The sequence below is a fragment of the Choloepus didactylus genome, chromosome 1 (assembly GCF_015220235.1).
Source record: "Choloepus didactylus isolate mChoDid1 chromosome 1, mChoDid1.pri, whole genome shotgun sequence".
Taxonomy (NCBI): domain Eukaryota; kingdom Metazoa; phylum Chordata; class Mammalia; order Pilosa; family Megalonychidae; genus Choloepus; species Choloepus didactylus.
The window spans coordinates 133,852,319-133,867,364 of NC_051307.1; the positions used below are offsets into that span (position 1 = coordinate 133,852,319).

Consider the following 15,046-nt stretch of genomic DNA (forward strand, 5'->3'; position numbering starts at 1 on the left):
AGGCACGTGGCTGGCATCTGCTGATCCCAGGTTGGGTTCTAGCTCCTCTCTCAGCTCCTGTGCATTCTTCAAAATGTTGCTCTTAGGTTGTTTTGTCCTCTTTTAGCTTCTCTGGAGCAAAGTGTCAGCAAAAGTCTGCTTTCAATGGCCGTCTCCAAATTGTCTCTCTAAGCTGCTCTCCAAAATGTCACTCTCAGATGCTCTGAGCTCCTTCTGTCTGTGAACTCTTTTATACGACTCCAGTGATTTAATTAAGACCACCCTGAATGGGTGGGGTAACATCTCCGTGGAAATTATCCAGTCAAAGGTCTTACCCACAGTTGATTGAATCACATCTCCATGGAAAGAACCAATAGGTTCCAACCTAATCAACACTATTACATCTGCCCCCACAAGACTGCATCAAAGAACATGGCATTTTGGGGGACATAATACATCCAAATCAGCACAGGGTGGTAAAAGCTCCCCACTGTTGCTATTGCAGGGGTGCTTCCCAATTTTATCTTAATCTCCCTTGACTCTGCCATACCTTTGTAAATAGTCCTCTTTATTAAATACAGTGACAACACTTCAAAAGGAATTTGACAAGATAGTTTATGATGAAACATAAAAATAAATTCATGAAAACACTGAATTTCAGCAATTAAATATAATACACTTATATACCTAAGAGGGAAAACACTATATTGCCAATTAAGAAAAATGAAGATGTACACACCAAATACAAATATAAACTTGAGAAAAAAGAAGAAACATATACAGATGATTTTTTAAAATTTTATAATAAATTGCTAAATATAAATTGTTTGGTTATTCTTAATTTTTATGTGATGTTTTTAACTACTTTAAAAGTTTAGGTAGTTTCAACTAATAGATGTTAAATAATAAGAAAATTTTCTTTATCTTCATTCTAAACTACTTATTTCTCATTATCCATGTATTTACAAAGCCTGCTACAGTTTTACTACTATAATACAACGATATTACCTCAAACTTGTGTTTTTAATGCCTTCCACATTCCATGGAAGCTTTGCTTTTGTTGCCTCCAATTATGTATCACATTCTGTTCCTAAAGAACATAGAGTGGTATGCAGCCCAAAGATGACCCCCCCCCCAATAAACCCCACCTCCTGATATTCATGCCATTTTGTAACCCCCTCCCTTTGAATGTGGGTTGGATCAAGTTGACTTGCTTCCAACAAAAAGCAAAAGTGATAATTCTGGAGTTAACACAAGACTGTTGCTTCCATCCTGGGTGCTCTGTCTTCCTCTTGCACTTGCTTGCTCTGAGGGAAGCCAGGTGCTTTGTTGTAAGCTGCCCTACAGGGGCTCATATGGCAAGAAATTGAGAGAGCCCTCCAGCCAGGGACTGAGGCCCTCAGTCCAACAGCCCACAAAGAGCTAATCCTGCTAACAACCACTTAGGTGAGCATGGAAGCAGATCCTCCCAGTCAAGCCTTCAGATGAGCCTTCAGCCCCAGCTGACACTAACACCATGCTATAACCTCATGAAAGATCTTGAGCCAAAGTCACCCAGGTAAGCTGTGCTCAGATTCCACCAAAAGTGTGAGATAATACATGTTTGTTGTTTTAAGCCACTAATTTTTAGGGTAATTTGTTAAGCAGCAAAAAATAACTCATATACATACCAATCCAGACATCTTTGTCAGTTCCTTTTTTTAAAAATTCATATTCCTATAGGAACTAGCAGAAACTGGCAGAAAGTTTGCAGGAACAAGCAGAAAGAGCACCAAGGAAGAGATAATAAATTTTAAAATATCCGAACATGTGGTTTTTTTTCCTCAAAGAAAAATATTAATGTTAGGAAAGAGCAGAAAGTAGAAAGAAATCTAGCATAAATTAGGAATTGTTCAATGAAAATAAACCCTAAAGAAAATGTGAGGCTAAAATTGATTAATAAAGGAAAACTAGAGCTAAGATTTAAAAAGGCTTACATGAGAAATTAAAATGCAAAGCATCCAAATAGAGAGAGAAAATTGTCTTACAAATGATGTAATCTTTTAAAAATGTCTTCTCTGGTTCTTCTTTTCCCATCAAAAAGCAAATGGGAATAAAGTTAACTAATACTAGAATTTTAAGAACTAAGAAATGTGTTGGACTAAGGAAGGGAAAGAACTAATGAAAGATAATATACTAAAGCTAGACAGATTTAAATCTGTAGGTTTTGATGACTTCCTTTTAGGAGACTAAAAGAAATTGTCTAAATCTCTCAATGACCACTTGTCATAACTGTTTAAAACAAAGGACCCATTAATATATAGAAATTATAAACATTATGATTAATAATTATGATTATTAAAAGAAGATAGCCCTAGAAATTACTAAGTTGTAAGCCTAATTTTAGTGACTGGAGAAAAATATATATATAGGTTTCAGAGGTATTAAATTGGCATTCAAGTGACTGAAAGGTCATATTCTGAATTTATCAATGAATCAGTGTCAACTTGTAAGAACATAATGTTCCATGATGAACTGGATTCAGTTTGGGGTGTAATGAGATTGAGAATGACTGATTAGCAGAATGTGCTCTTTATAATTGGACAGTGGTATCAAAGTATGGCCCCAATAGGAAAAACACTTACTGAAAGAGACATTGCTATGTATTAGAACTTGTAGGGAAGATGTAAAAATGAATTATGTATAGTAACCTTATAAGAGGTTACCCTTAAGCTCCCTTGGAAAGACTCAGAGACTCACAGATTCTCTAAGTAAGTCCAACCTAGCCAGTCCTTTCTCCAGTGCTGGAACAAATGTTTATTTTTTCTGCTAAGAACCAGTGAAGACATTGGAGCCTGATGGAGCAGAGCACATCCTGCATGGCAAGAAGCTCACATTGTTAGAGGCACAGGGCAAGTGAGACGACTAAGGAACAACAAGCTCACATCTCACATCTCAGGCTTGTTCCAGGAATAGAACAGGGAATCACTCCTGTGATAGAAGATATGTTTAGCTCTCCCTCCTCTCCCTCCCTCCTTCTGTCTCTCCACTCTCACAACATAATGTCCTTATGACAAGATACCACTACAGCTGAGCATGATGAAAAAGATTTAGCTATAATGGCAGCTGTTAGCAATATAGCACTGATATTTTTAAAATACAAGGTCAGTAAGAACTTGACCCATTGGCTTGAGCTCATCTTCCCAATATAAAAGGCCATAGTCCTCGTATACAGTGGGATTATACCAAGAATTCACCTACCATGGAGGACAGACACATCAAGGGCAGGTGGAAACAGGCAGGAGATCTGGACTGTCAAACAGCATTATCCTACCCTAGCTGTGTGATCATGAGCACAACCTATAATTTTCCTAGGCCTCAGTTTTCTCTTTTTAGAAATATAAGTGTATTATCCTAGATAATGATCTCTTTAAGGTAATTTTCAGTTCCAAATTATGATTCTATTTTCCATGATATCATGTTTTGAAATCTTTTTTTCTGGTACCATAACAAATCTCTTGTGAAATGTTACGGCTTATCTTAAGAGTGTGGGCTCTGAAGTCCAACAGACCTGGGTGCAAAGCCCAGTGCTGCTACTTTCTGTGACAATGGGCAAGTTGCTAACCTCTCTGAGCTTCTGTTTTCCCTTCTAAAAAGGGGATAATAGTATCTCTTATTATAATAAGATTGTTGTGAAGATAAATCAGATAATATATATAAATCATCTAGCATAGAGTCTAGCACATTGTAAGCTATAAATAAATGTTGTTACATGAAGCTATTACCCTTGCCTCATTGGCTCCTTGTTTCACAGCAGGAAACTCCCAAACAAAGGAACTGTGTCTATTCTGGGCTTCACAGTCTAGTCTAGTATGGATCATGATCTGCACTTACACAGAAATCAAAAACCTGTTTAAAATGCATTATTTGCTTATATGAGAAAAAGTAAGGAAGGTTATCTGAGATTTTACTCTGCTATTAAAATTATGCCCCCTAACTTGCTTATCAAATTTAAAAAAAATAAAGTTTAAAAGGTAAATTTTAAAGGGAAGGGAAGAAAAAAAGAAGAGAATGCCTACTATTCAAATTCTACTTACAGAAAGAGTGAGGACCAGAACTTATATACTATACAAGAGTTAATTTAAAACAAATTATTAGAAAACATATTATGATAAAAATAATTAGCATGTTCATTTTGGTTAGCTTTGGTCTTCCCAAAACATGGAACCACTTCAAGTACAGAAAATAGAACTTTGGGATAGTGGAATGACTGTTTTTTAAAAGCCTGTTCTGCAACTAAGTAGCCTTGATTCCTGAGGACGACTGTGTAACTATGTAGCTTACACGATGTGACCATGTGATTGTGAAAACCCTTGGCTCACACTCCCTTTATCCAGTTTATGGGCAGATGAGTAGAAAAATGGCGACAAAAATTAAATGAAAAATAGGGTGGGATGGGGGGGTTGGGATATCTTAAGTGTTCTTTTTCTACTTTTATTTGTATTTTCATTTTTTTTTTGGAGTAATGAAAATGTTCAAAAGTTGATTGTGGTGATGAATGCACAACTATATGATGGTACTGTGAACAACTGTTTGTACACTATGGATGATTGTACGGTATGTGAATATATCTCAATAAAACTGAATTTTTTTAAAAAAGCCTGTTCTTCTAATGGATATTAAGCAAAGAAATCCTTGCTCTTATATGGTATATATGGTATTTTGATTTTGTGCAAGAAAGTGGATCATTTGGCTAATAAACTGCTTTAACTGATGAGTTTCTGTTCATTTTAGCTTCTGAAACATTCTGAGTTTCCACTATTCCATCTTACTGTTTGCTCTGAGTAGCAAGCATTTCTGTGTTTTTAATCACACATTGTGCTGCCCTGAATCTCAACTGATTTTTATCCTCAAACACCATGTTCTTGATTTTTTGTTGGCTTTCATTTCACCACAGCCACCAGAAAATACCCACAATTTCAAAAGAAATATGAAATCAAATCAATATCTCAAAGCACTGGTCTTGATTATGTTTTCCTGAAGAAATGAGGGGGATCAGTTGAAAAGTAACCACTAGAGGGCCCTGGCTGCCTAGACGCACTGTAAGGTCCAAAACAAGGTTTTCTTTGACAATATAGGGCACCTAGAACTAACAATAAACAGTGACAGAGTGTGAGAATACTACCTACAACAAACTCATAAATCAACTTCTGGATAATTAAAAGAAAAAGAGAACAAAAAACAACACCAAAAAACGTCCATGGTTGATTCCTACAATCCATCAGTTTGTTGGCAGGAAAATCTGAGCATGTACTGCTTGCGTGGATAGACAGAGTTCTGAATCTAGAATTTGAAGACGGTGGTAGTTAAGTTCATGTGTCAGTGTGGCTCGGTTATGTTGTCTTAATTGATCAAGCAAGCACTGGCCTGATTATTACTGTGAAGGTATTTCATGGATTTATATCATTAGTTAGTTGATTGCTGCTATGGCTGATTATATCTACAATATTGCCTTCAGCAATGAGAAAGAAGTCTCATCCAACCAGTTAAAGATTTTAAAGGGAGAACTGATGATTTCAGCAGTCAGAGAGAAGAATTTATATCTCTACTTCAGCCAACCAGCTTCATCTGAGTTCCCAACTTGGCAGATGCCCTTTGGAATTCAGACTTGCCAATTGCCATGGTCTCATGAATCAATTCCTATAATAAATCGCATAATATTTACATACATGTATATATGCATGTAATATAAATAAATGTGTGTATACGTACATACACACACACACAAACGCACACACACACACATACACATACATGGCTCTGTTTCCCTGGAGAACCCTAATAAAAGACCTAGATTCTATTCCTGGCACTCCTTCAAAGCCTTTGAATATTCACTTAAGTTCTCTGTTTGTTTCCTTTGCAGCCTTACCCAGATTTTGGCAAAGATCAGTGTAAAAAGATATGAAATATCCCCTTCCTACAATAAATATACAGGGAAGACTCAGAGCAAAGAACAGAAAGGAAAAGCATGGATACTAAATTTCAGGTTAAGGGTTCTCAAATTTCAGCCTGCCCCAGAATCACCTAGAGGGCTTCATAAACACAGACACTCTCCCTCCCCCCACCTCAGGAGAATCTGCATTTCTAACGAATTCCCCAATGATGCTGATGCAGCTAGTCAGGGCATCACACGTTGAAAACACTGCTTTAGAATGCTGGAAGGTATGCCACATCTACTATCAGTTTCTATACTGTCCTCATTTCCAAAAGGGTTGGAGTGGATTACCAGCAATAAAACAAATGCCTATTCATCCACACAATACCCAGTTTCCCTCTCTCTGGCTTTCTTTCATTCACTAGAAAATGTTGATTTTATGATGCCCTAGAAATCCTTTCATTATAAAGTAGAACACTCATTCTTCCTACAAACTCTAAGCAGCAAGTTTCTTAATCAAGTTGACTGGCATTTGGTAGGGAGCCACTCTCTCATTCATTCCCATCAATCCAAAAAGCTTAAAAAAATCTATATATAGTGTCGTCTATCTTTCCTTTTCTGAATTTAGTAATGCCAAGCACCACCATACTTAAAATAAATGCCAAGACATTTTGTAAATACATGTAGTTTTCACTTTAATACACACTCATGTATTTTGCTTAAGGATATACTGTAGCAAAGAAATGTAACTGTTCCCTTTCATATTTATTGGTTTTTCCTGATATAAAGTAATAGATGTTGATATTAGAAAACTTAAGAAATGCAGAAAAGTATAAAGCAGTTGATCAAATCCAATTATAATCCCTCCACCCAAAAATAGGTACTGTGAACTTTTCGTTATATTTCCTTCTAGTCTTTTTCAAAGCCATATAAAGATTACACTTAATCACATTTTACATTTATTTTCCCTTAACTAAGAGATTATAAAAATATCAAACATTCTTTTAAAAATGACTTACTAGCCTCATAACATCTGATCATATGGATGAGCCATAACCCAACAGCTACCTAGAGTAACATCACAAAATTTATAGGGGAGTAGAGCTTTAGCCTTCGTCTACATGGGAAAAATATTTTACTCATGCATTCCCACTGAAGAAGGTCTTCACAACACCTTTTTAAAACAACCACAGCTGTCTGTCCACTCTAATTATAATTGGAATTCATTCTCCCATTGACATCAATCCAGGTATATCCAGAGTAAGTTCATCCAGGACAGTTTTTCTCTTCCCTTCAATTCAGGGCAAAAATGGAAACAAGGCCTCTCTGATGAGGATGGATAGATAGATAGATAGACAGATAGATAGACAGATAGATAGACAGACAGACAGGAAGGGAGGAAGGGATAGAGACAGAAAGAGACTTATAAAAATAAATATAGGTATAGTATAAATACCTATCAATAGCATACACTTATTTTACAGTATTACATATCTCTCTATAATTTACCTTTGGCTTGCTGTTACTCCCATTGGAGTATAAACTTCTAGAGAGCAGGGGGCATATCTTACCCATCTTTAAGCTCTCCTTCCCCTTCCCCACACATACCTAACACAGTGCCTGGCATACAGTAGAAACTTAATAAACATTTACTGAATAAACAATGACAAAAGAAGTAATAGGAAAAAAATCTTTTAAAATAACAGTTACCATTTATTAAATACCTGTTATTCCATATCTAGCCCTGGGCAATGAGTTTCATCTATATTGTCTCTAGTCTTCACAACAACTTAACAAAGTGGGTATTACTATCCATCTTTCTAGATATGTGAGGTGTAGAGAGATTAATTAATGTGTTCAATGCCTCACAAGTGAGTCCCCAGACAGCAATGCTGGGTCCAAGTTCCAGAATCCATCTTTTTTTCCCATGCTTTCTCTCTTTTCAGAATACCTCAGATGTGATCTGACACCTCTCAATTCTGTAACTTTGCAGACTATGGTATGCAGTTATTAACAGATCTAACAAGGAAAAAATGGTAGCATATTTCCCCATTTTCAGTGTTAATCTAGCTAGGTAAATGTCTTAATGGTTGTATGTATTTAGCAGTGGGGGAAGAAAATGGTATCCACAACAACAAAGCAGGTGCAACTCAAAGTTACTCACACAAAAGTAAAAAGGCCTTTTTCATGGATTGTTTTATCTAAAAATGGTGGGGAAAAGGTAAATATGTAAATAAGTAAATAAATAAACGAGACTTTTTGCAAAAAAGGGTTGTCTTCTTCCAAAATACAGTTTTAGGACATGCTAATTCCATAATCAAAAGGATCACAGAAATGTGAAAAAAAAATTACTTAGACACTCAGCATCATAAATCTGCGTGTGAACTGTCTTCAGAAAGCTAGCCAATGAAAACGAACATTGGCGTTTATGCCAGTTTGAATACACTGTGTCCCCCAAATGCCATTATCTTTGATGTAATCTTGTGTGGGCAGACATTATCAGTTTTGATTAGATTGTAATTCTTTGAGTGTTCCTGTGGGGATGTGTCCCACCCAGCTGTGGGTGATGACTCTGATTGGATAATTTCCATGGAGGTGTTGCTCTGCCCATTCAGGGTGGGTCTAAGTTGAGTCACTGGAGCCACATAAATGAGCTGATGGACAGGGGGAACTCAGTGCAGCTGTGAGTGATGTTTTGAGGAGCAGCTACAGCCAAGAGGGACACTTTGAAGAAAGCGCAGGAGCACAGATGAGAGAGAGTTTGAAGACAGCCGCTGAAAGCAGACTCTTGCTCCGGAGAAGCTAAGAGAGGACAAATACCCCAAGTGCAGCTGAGAGTGACATTTTTTGAGGAACTGCAGCCTAGAGAGGAACATCCTGGGAGAAAGCCATTTTGAAACTAGAACTTTGGAGCAGATGCCAGCCATGTGCCTTCCCAGCTAGCAGAGGTTTTCTGGACACCATTGGCCATCCTCCAGTGAAGGTACTCGATTGCTGATGTCTTACCTTGGACACTTTATGGCCTTAAGACTGTAACTGTGTAACCAAATAAACCCCTTTTTATAAAAGCCAATCCATTTCTGGTGTTTTGCATTCTGGCATCATTAGCAAACCAGAACAGCCTTGTTTCTACAACAACAAAAAAGGAAAAGTAAAATAGGCCTTGTAAGTAGGCAGAGTTCACATACCTATGCTAGAACAGTACTTTTCAAGCTGTCTTCTTTACCATCCCTCAATAGTCGGCAGAAAATGAATGAAGACGCTATCCTTATCACATCTCTGAAGAGCTTCCTGGCATTTTCTTCTCCTGCACCTGTGTTCCTCACGCTGAATTTCCTAAAATACTATCTGGGAATAACAAAAGATGATTTTCAAGTGTGAGCAAGAAGACTGGATTCCTCTAGATAAAAATAAATCTTATTCTACCCTTTGGGAATACGAATACGTCCACTATTCCTAACAACTATTTTTCTTTTATATATTTATAGCAGTGGTTACCAAATCCCAGGGTTGTGGAGTTATTACAAGGGCTTTTGAAAATCTCTATACACCACCATGAGTCATCACTAGACTTAATAAATTAAAAAACAAAACAAAACTCAGAAAAGTTTAATCTTCAAATGGACAGATATAATTGTGAATGGAAAAATTCAAATACATTTTATATATTTATATTTCTGTTTTAAAGAAACAACTTCCCAGCCTTCTCAAATGATGAAAAGAATACAGAATGTAAGAAGAAGAAAAAATATAGCACTGGAAAATCAGGAAACCATTAATCAGAAATTTTGAGGAATTTTTTTGGAAGATATGAACAAATCAGACCAAATAAATGGAAAAACAGTAATGGAAACTTGCCTCCCACCTAAAATAAGCACAGAAGAGATTCCTCACATCCTATGAGGTAAGGTAGAAAGTTTTCTCCCAAAGATTCTTAAAAATTGGTCGCATCAGAGTTCTGAGATAAAAGGATTAGGACATGAAATTTTATACTCAGTCATGCCAACAGACATTTTTTAAACCATGCAAAGAGATCAACAGATGTGTACTGAGGAATACTACACATGAGGTATGTTCCAAGCACTGGAGATAAGGTTATCTATGAGCAGAGACCTGAAGGAAATGAGGGAGGGAGCCATGTAGAAGTCTTAGGGAAAGCAGTGAGGCAAAAAGAACAGCAAGTGTAAAGACCTTGAGATAAAAGCATGCATGCTGTGAAGGAAGGACAACAAGGAGATCAAAGTAGCTAGAGAGGAATGGGTGAGGGGAGGAATTTTAAAAGAAAAGTGGGTGAAGGTGGGTGCAGATCTTGAAGGACATGAACTTTTACTCTTAGTGAAATAGATGCTGGTTGGCTGTTGCGTGGAGAATAGGCTGTAGAAGGTCAAAGATAAAAATAGAGCAACAAGTAAGAGCCTTGTAATAAGAGCAATAGATGATAGTGGCTCCAACCATGATGGTAACTAGAGGGGCAATAAGAAGTCTTCTAATTCTGGACATATTTTGGAAGGTACAGCTTACAAAATTTTCCAATGAATTTGATAACTCCAAAGTTTTACTTTGCCTAGTGAACTGGTTGACTTCAAAATTTTTGGCTTGAGTAGCTGGAATGCTAGAGAAAATGTTTGAGAAGTTGACTCTGCTGCTGACTGTGAAGGGAGTTGTTTCAGAGGAAGAGACCCAGATGATGGGTCACAAAGACCCTGAGCAGGAAGTGAGGAAATCTGTCACCTCTAACATCCGGGAACTGGGCAACAAATTCAAGACCTTCAAGAGTATGAGTTTGTGCGCAAACATATCTTCAACAAACATGCAAAGAAAACTGAGGAAATAAAGAAGCAGCATTAAAAAAAACAATTTCCTTACTGATGCAAAGCACCCAGCTCTGCCTGAGATTAAATCAGCTAACCCAGGTGGCCCTGACTTAAAAAATTGAGTAATACTTAGGCAAGTTCAGGATTTGATGAGAAGATCAGGAGTTCAATTTGAAGCATGTTAAGTTTGAAATAGAAGTATACAATGGGATATATGCATCTGGAGTTCACAAGAGAGGTCTGTGATAAAATTGTAAACTTTGATTTTTTATAGAAGGCATTTACTGCCATGAGCCTAGATGAGATTACATAAGGAATAAGAGTAAACAAAGAGAAGAAAAGACAGTTGAGGAACAAGCCCTGGGACACTCCAACATAAAAAGATCCAGGAGATGAAGAAAAACTAGCAAAAAGGGAGCATTCAGTAAGCTGAAAAGAGAACCAAAACAAATCAGCATCCTAAAAGTCAAATGAAGAAAACAGCAATCATTTGTTAATTTCTTCAGAGAAGTTAAGTAAGATAAGACTAAGAACTGATCATTGTGTAGCCAAGGTAGAAGTCACTGTTGAGATCAAGGACACTGTTCACCCATTTACCCTTTCTAGAAAAATTACGTGTGGAAATACTCCATCCAACTGAAAAATTAACCCAAACAAAAAAACCTCAAGAAATGGATGTTATAGCAGGAATGAAATAGTAGTGAGCAATGAACCCAGTAAAACTCAAAGTTAAATATATGTAATTATTATACTCTGGCTGTACAGTTTCATACAATTGTTAAGAAAATATTCTTAAAGTACATAAGACATACAGATAAAAACACAACTATATGCATAATGATGTGGAAATAAAATAAAATATCACATTATTTCTATAAAATAAAGAAAGCTAAATACGTTCTCATTTATAAGTGGTTACAGACATGTTCATTCTTGATATTGATAAAGTATATATGCATTGACTAAAAGAAAACCACTATAGAAAACAAATAGAATAATTTCAAGCCATTAAAAAAAAGATAATAAAGTCAAAGAAGAGGAGGTTAAAATTAAACAAAGAAAAAATCAGAAAATGCAAAATAATGGCAGGAATAAGACCAATCATATGAGCAATCAAAATAAATGTTAATTGGTTAAATTTTTTAAAGATGATCTAACTGAATAAATAACTAATCTAAAAGACAATGCTAAGACAAAATGACACAGAAAGGGCTAGGCAAAAATATATCTGAGTATATTCATAGAATTAGCTATGGCAATATTCATATCAAAGAAAATTTAAAGTGGAAAAAAACATTAAATGGAGCAAAGATGGCTATATTATACTGATAACAGATACAATTCAGAAGACAGAATAATCATAGACTTTATACATCAAAACACACAGCATCAAATTCTATGAAGAAAAACAAAGAAATATGAGAATTCTATAAGCCCAAAATCCCAGTCATGGTAGCTCAAGCAGAAAAGTAAAAGGTGCGAGGATCAGAATAATCTAATTAAGAAACTTGATTAACAAACAAGTTTATACCTTTGAACTTTTTAGAAAATACACCTACATTTGAAGATTCATTTCAAGTATCCACGAAACATTTACAAGTGTATCATTCAATACGCCACATAGAAAACCTTAACAAAGTCCTAAAATAAGAAATAGTTCAGTCATTCTCTCTGACCCAACGGCAATTAAAATAAAAATAGATAAAAAATCTAGCCAATTAGAGAATCTGACAACTATTAAATAAATCATGAATGAGTACGTAAGAAAATTACAACTAAAGTTAAAAACACTTAAAACTAATTTTTAAAAACCACCCATATCTCAGGAATGTGGCCAAAACTATGCTCAGAGGAAAACTATTCTCTCAACTTGAAATGGATTTCATTTCATTCTTTGTTTTTTTGGAATCGAATTCATCAAATGCCTCCACCTTCGCAAAACCATCCTGGGCCTTCTATAAGACATTAATCTTCCCTACATCTGTAATTCTCCAGCATTTTTTTTTTAAGTCACTTCATTTCACATTTACATCATTCTGCTTGGCTTTACAGACATTTGCACTCATGTCCCTCTCAACCCAGCAGACTCCCAGCTACCAGAGTATAGGAACCATGCCTTATTCATCTCTGTACCAGCTCAGGGCACAGCACTGTTAAAGACAGTGTTCTCCAATGAATGGTAAGAGCATAGATTTGGAAGGTCAGACAGACTTAGGTTAGAATCCTGGCCCTACCATGTTCTAGCTGTGTGACCTGAAGCAAACTGCTTAACTCTCCCACTCTCATCTCTCATTTATAAGTGGGGCTTGTATCATCTATTTAATAAATATACATAATAAAACACCCCACACAGTATCTGGATCATAGCTGGTTCTAGATAAAGGGAAGCTATTGTGAACACTGAGAAGGTTAGATGAGTAAAGGAAAATTCTGAGGTAGGTTAGTAGTGGAAAACCCATAGATTTTCGAGCCAAACAAATCATGAATGTCTGTTGAACTGAATTAGAACTTTATTGTCAGAGTCTCACTTGGGCTAGCTTGGTCCCTCACAACCAAGCAGGGATAAGGACTGACAGCAAGTTATCAACGTGGTGAGGGCAAGTCCTCAAGAAGCCCCAGTATATGACTGTGGTTCAGGGGGATCAGAATAATTGAGGCCTAACAATTAAAAAGCAATTACATGTGCAGTTGCCTTGTTGGATAATTTGTTAGGAATCCATTTCATGAAGTTAGATCCTTAAAACTGACACCAGTGCAATCTCCAAGACAGCTCTAGGCAGGTCCCAGTCCTCATTAATATAAATTAAATTCCTCAGGAGATGTTGTGAGTCTCCCCACCTGACAGTGTTGACATTTACTGGATTTCCCTCTGACCTTTCTGGACTTAAGAAACACCTCCAAATATTAGCTGTGGATCTTGATTTTTACTTCACAACTATCCTGGAGAGTAAAGCCATTTTGTCTACTTTATTTTTCAGAATGACCCTTCATTAAATGTGTCACCCTACATGTCAAAGAGGAGCAAGTGTGAAGTGAATAACAAATTGGGGGCATTATTCTTTATTGGAGATCTTTTTCCTCTATTAAATAAAGAGGGACTTCCTTTTTTTTCTTAAAAGTCAAAGCTAAAAACCTATCATTGGGTTTCTCAAACACTAGGAAAACACTGAAGTCACACTCCATATATAAAAAGATCACTGTTACTCCATTTTATTACTAATTAATATCATTAAATTACATAGTGGCAAAACGAGAAGGGGGAAAGAAATTCTTGCTAAGTGCATGATGGGGTAGGAAGCTGAGAAGAATACTGTTATTAAAATATGCAAACATGAATGTTCACTAGGGTCTATGGAGACTGGAGTTTTAGCTCTGCCATTTCCAGGTATCCAGTTGTCAGTCTATCTAATTATCACAGTGCCACTCTGGCAGATGAATTTTGATGAGTTATAGAATCTTAGAATCAGAGGCAACTCATCTAATCCAACTCTCATGTTACAGATCAGGAAAATGAAGTTTGGAAAGGAGAGATCATTTGCTTAAAGTCTTAAAGCTAGTTGGCTGTCAGAACCAGTGCTAGCATTAAACTCTCTTGGTCTCTTTGTCACATTCCACATTCCTTTATTTTCTAATTAAAGGTAAGAAGCAGCTAATATGAACCATATCCACTACAGAAGTGCATGAAAGGGTCATGGCAGATGACTAAGTAAAGCAAAGAGGTACCAACTTGTCAGCGACTTCAGGAGCACTGTCAGAATCTCATGATGAATCTTAACAAAAGTCAGTAATAATAGATATATCAGCTATTCACTGTAACTAGGCTAGTAATCATTACAGCTATAGCAGTCAAAGGGAGGGTGCACACTATATCTACTCTTAATGAAGCAACACAATGATTAAAACACAAAAAACAAAGCACTATTTTTACATGGTCACAGAATCATCTGATTATCTAAAATTTTCAAATGACCTTCTAATAAAGCTGGACAAAATCATAGTGAAGTGATTCCCATCAATGGCAATTTGAGTTATAAATCTGTCAAAATTTCCATCACTCCTACAACTTCTCTAATAAAAATAATTTTTAAAAAGTGAACTGAAAAAAATTTATATCATAACTCCAAACAAAGCTATCAAAAGCACAAGGCTCCCAGGCAACAAAAGCTTTATCTGTTTTACTACAATATTTTAAAGAATGACTTTTATCATTTTAAAACATTCTAATAGTGGAAAACAAAAATGTGAAGCATCATTGCTCACAATGTCTTCTGTATCTACTTTTTAGAAGTGGTAGGAAGCTGTGGTTACCATCCGGAACATGTCATCAGTCTTTAAGACA

General features: G+C 36.2%; 1 protein-coding gene across 3 annotated transcripts in view; it reads right to left on the bottom strand.

Annotated features, from left to right (window-relative positions):
• PPM1L (protein phosphatase, Mg2+/Mn2+ dependent 1L) overlaps positions 1 to 15,046 on the bottom strand; it is a 382,513-nt gene that overhangs the window by 234,035 nt on the left and 133,432 nt on the right. The window contains exon 1 of one of the 3 annotated variants that reach the window (XM_037841571.1): positions 9,082 to 9,120. The exons of the other annotated variants lie outside the window; for them this stretch is intronic. The gene's annotated coding sequence lies outside the window, so the exon portion shown is untranslated. Of the gene's footprint in view, positions 1 to 9,081; positions 9,121 to 15,046 lie in introns of those variants that run through there. 3 annotated transcript variants of the gene reach the window in all.